This window comes from Callithrix jacchus, chromosome 1 (assembly GCF_049354715.1).
Source record: "Callithrix jacchus isolate 240 chromosome 1, calJac240_pri, whole genome shotgun sequence".
In the NCBI taxonomy this organism is placed as follows: Eukaryota; Metazoa; Chordata; class Mammalia; order Primates; family Cebidae; genus Callithrix; species Callithrix jacchus.
In genome coordinates, this window is record NC_133502.1 from 21,883,438 (window position 1) to 21,888,243 (window position 4,806).

Genomic DNA, 4,806 nt, shown 5'->3' on the forward strand with positions numbered 1-4,806 from the left:
AAACTGCTCCTAGAAGTAACAAAACAGGTTTCTTCATGTCTGATTTCCATCAGATGTGGTGGATCAGTAAAATAGTCACACTAAATAGTTCCTACAAGTAATAGCACTCATTGTTCATAGCTGAATTGTACACAAGAAGGAATTGCAGATTTTGTACCGATAACACATCCTCCCCACTACACATGTGCACATTCTACATAAATACCAATAATGTAAGTGTCTAGGACTCTGTCCTGCCCGAGAGTTTTAAAGCCTGTTATTTCACTTGATCAAAAATAATTGTGAAACATAAAATCCTTTAGTAAAATGCTTTTAACCTATTGTGGAGCAACTGCCCCACTTAAGAAGCTCAGGAAAACTAGGGATCCCCTCTCCAAAAAAAATCACTTAAAAATCTCAAATACACATTTTGTACATAGTCGCAGGAAACTTACTGACTCACTGTGGCCCTTAATAGATCCTCAGTCAAGAATAGTGGCATTAACATTTTAGGACATTTTCACTTTTACTGAGGGTCTACAGCATAATGAGAGATTTCATAGGTCACTGATCAATATTTATTAAACAATACATTGATCCAAAGCATTTGAATAGGTAAAGAAAATTTTTATGGAATTGTCGAATACATATTCCTTTTTTATTTTATTTTATTTTTTTAGATGGAGTGTCGCTCTCACTCTGGCCTCCAGGCTGGAGTGCAATGGCGAGATCTCGGCTCACTCCAACCTCTGCCTACCAGGTTTAAGCAATTCTGCTGTAGCCTCCCAAGTAGCTGGGATTACAGGCATCCACCACTATGCCTGACTAATTTTTTGTACTTTTAGTAAAGACAAGGTTTCACCATGTTGGCCAGGCTAGTTTCAAACTCCTGATCTCAAGTGATCTGCCTGCCTCAGCTTCCCAAAGTGCTGGGATTACAGGCATGAGCCACCATGCACGGTCTCCTTCTTACCTAACGTGTGTGGGAGAAGCTCTGACAACCCTGCTCTTCTATCCATAGCTCTCAATAGGAATGAGAATTGCTGCCCATTCCCCAGTATCTGAAAATTCTGTACAAACAGTAACTTTAGAATTGTCATAGGCAAAAGAATTGTAACAATTAGGGAAAGGAGGAAGAGACAAAAAGTAGGGCAAAGTAGTCACCAGGGGAGTGAAGACTGTCTTATTAAAATTTGAGTCTCCACAGAACTGTTATATCATTCAGTGTCAGAAGTTGCATAGAATAGTTGACATACTTTTAGGGGTTTTTTTTTGTTTTGTTTTCTCAGCCTAAAACTAAGTATTAACTGGCTTTACAGTGGCACAGCAAGTACAGTGCTTCAGGGATTAAGGACCAGAATGAATTGCCCATCTTTAGTCTTTGATCTCAAACAACTGACCTTGCAAAGATACTGCCTAATTATCTGGAACCACCAATGGGGAGGGAAAGAGGAACTACAAGTCCATTTAGCAGTTAGATTGTCTTCATTTCTCCATCTGGTAAGTCTGTAGACGTAGACTTACATTTTGTAAGTGTGTAGACGTAGACTCCCAGGGATGAAGAAACCTTCCTCATTACTGAAATTTATAACCTGGATTTCTCAAGAATCTGTATTGACTTGAATTCACTTCTCAAACCAGAAACAGATAGTAGAATTAACTTTAAGACAGAAGCCTAAATTTCCAGGATTACACATAAAAGACATCATTTTTGTAGAAAGTGCCTAAGTGTATCTGTGTATTTTATCTCCCTGTTGTAAACGAGCTGTGGCTCTGAGTCAGACTGATTCTGTGTGCTATGAGCCTTCACGGGACACATACAACACAACATCAGAAGAGAAGGATTCATTGATCTTTTGCAGCACACCAGTTTGAAACCACAACAAGAGTTTTGATGAAGATAGTAAAGATCCACATGGAGAAGACTTAAGCCAACACTCACATATTCGTGATAGTTTCAAGGAGAACACGTTGCTCTTTCTTCTATTTACCCACATGACTTTGCTCATAGCCATTGCTTTTCAGTGAGTGTGTGTTTACAGTATGTTACACCGATTTCACATTTACACACACACACATACATATACACAATGAGGCATCAGGATCCAAATCTTTATAAATAAAAAAAATTCTGTATATGCTGTAAGTGCATTATATACTGTATTTTCCTACCTTTCAAATTTCTAGTACATTTTGGAGAGCTTTCATAACATATAGACTACACCGTCTTTTTAGATAAAAGATAGCAAATGCTAGTGAGAATGTGAAGGAAAAACAACTCTTACACACTGTCGGTGGGAATGCAAACTAGTACAGCCACAGTGGAGAACAGTATGCAGGCACCTCAAAAAACTATAAATAGCACCACGGTACGATCCAGCCATCCCACTGCTGGGCAATCATCCAAAGGAAGTGAAATCAGCATATCAAAGAGATCTCTGCACCCCCATGTGTACTGCAGCACTACTCACAAAAGCCAACATATGGAACCAAACTAGATGTCTAACAACAGAGGAATGAATAAAGAAACTGTGTACGTATACACAATGGAATGCTATTCACCCATAAAAAAGAATGAAATCTTGTCATTTTCAGCCACGTGATGGAACTAGAGGACCCTAAGTTCAACAGGTCAGAAAGTTAAACACGGCATGTTCTCACTCATAAGAGGAACCAAAGAAAGTTGATCTCATAGAAGTGAAAGGTAGAACGGAGGATACTACAGGCTGGGAAGGATGGAGGAAAGGAAGGATAGAGAGAGATTTGTCAAAAAAGACAAAACTATAACTAGATAGGAGGAGTAAGTGCCAGTGTTACCTAGCACTGTAGCATGAATATAGTTAATGCTAATACCTAGTTTCGCACAGCTAGAAGGAGGATAGCTAATGCTCCCAACACAAAAAAACAATAAATGTTTGCGGTGATGGAGATGCTAATTACCCTGATCTGATCACTAGACGTTATATGTATCAAAACATCACCAGGTACCCCATAAACATATACAATTATTGTATGTCAATTTAAGAAATAAAGTAAAAAAGAAGACAAAACTGTCGTTAAAAATTAATCATATAAATCATGAACACTGTAATTTTTTAATCAAACAGTATAAAAGGGAATAGAATGAAAACTGTGTTCCTCTAATCCTAACTCTCTAGTCTCTCAGTCTCTTTGCCCAGAAGCAGGCATTTTTGAAGTTGTTAAATAGAAAAAATAGAAATAAATATAATAGAAAAGGAAACGGTAGGCCAGGCGCGGTGGCTCACAACTGTAATCCCAGCACTTTGGGAGGCCGAGGCGGGTGGATCACGAGGTCAACAGATCGAGACCATTCTGGTCAACATGGTGAAACCCCGTTTCTATTAAAAATACAAAAAATTAGCTGGGCATGGTGGCGCGTACCTGTAATCCCAGCTACTCAGGAGGCTGAGGCAGGAGAATTGCCTGAACCCAGGCGGCAGAGGTTGCGGTGAGCCAAGATCATGCCATTGCACTCTAGCAAGAGCGAAACGTTGTCTAAAAAAAAGAAAAGGAAATGGTAGAAAGAGAGAACACTAAAGAAGGCTGCAGATGGTTTGCCAGCCCACCACACACAAGTGGAGTCTATTTCCTCATCCCTTGAATCTGGACTGGCCCTGAAACTGCTTTAACCAACAGAATATGGCAGGAGCACAACTTCTGGGCTGTTCTGGGCTGAGGACTTTCAGGGAACAAGCTGCTTCCTCTTCTTGGAAATCAGATGCCATGTAAGACAGACTGACATGCCATGGGAATACTACCCATCAGACTACACACCAAATAAGTGTTTAGGAATGGCTGGGTTCTCCACTCCCTTGTCAATAAAGTGTTTTATGTACTCTAATTTGGTTTATATGTTTTTAACCCTGACTAGCTTTAAAGGATCCTTGTGATGCTTTGACAATTTTCTATATGAGAATGCGTGTTTTCTCTCTGACCGTAACTTATTTTACCCTTCATATTGTTAATCTTTTTATTGAATTATGATGCTTTTACACCATTAAAAAAATTAATTTTATGTTATGAATATTTATATAATCAAACTTCTCTAACTTTCTGTTACGGTCATAGTTAACATGACTTTTTCACTATAATATTAGCTCTTTTATATATTTTGCTTTAGTTATTTTACATTTTCATTTCTTGCATTCAATATTTGAGAGGGCTCTAATTTGTGTTGCTATAACAAGTAACGTTAATATCTAGTTTTATTCTTTTCCAGGTTGCTATCTTTCCCTAATTATTTAAATGCAAATCTTACATACTAACTTCTCATGTCTGTTTGGATTTTTCTTCTATTTTTTATTAATGCACAAATTCATGGCTGTTATTTATTTTCAATTTGTTAATTTTCAAATATGAAACAACAAAGTTATTTAACACCTGGAGATGTCACTAATACATTTGAGTTTAAAATTTCAAACAAAAGGTTCTAGCTGGATTCACACAAACGGAGATTAAATTATTATATTATCAAATTAGCTTCAAAAACTACAAAAAACTTTTTTTTTAAAAGTTCACATTCCTAGAAGCACAAAAAAAGAAATGGCTATTATCAATGTTTGTTAACACAGAAACGCAATGGTATATTTTGCAAAGTTTTGTAGAAAATCATGTGAATTAGCAAGATGAATTATAAATCCTCCATATATGGATCAAGCAAAATGAAAGCTTAATTTATTTGAATAGGCATGGGTCACGTTGCCCTGGAAAGATAAAATTAGCCAGTAAAATCAAGCATTCCTTAAAATTATAGGGAAAGCCCTAATCACAGTTCTGATGCTTTGGATTAGAGTTCCAGTCTCTTCT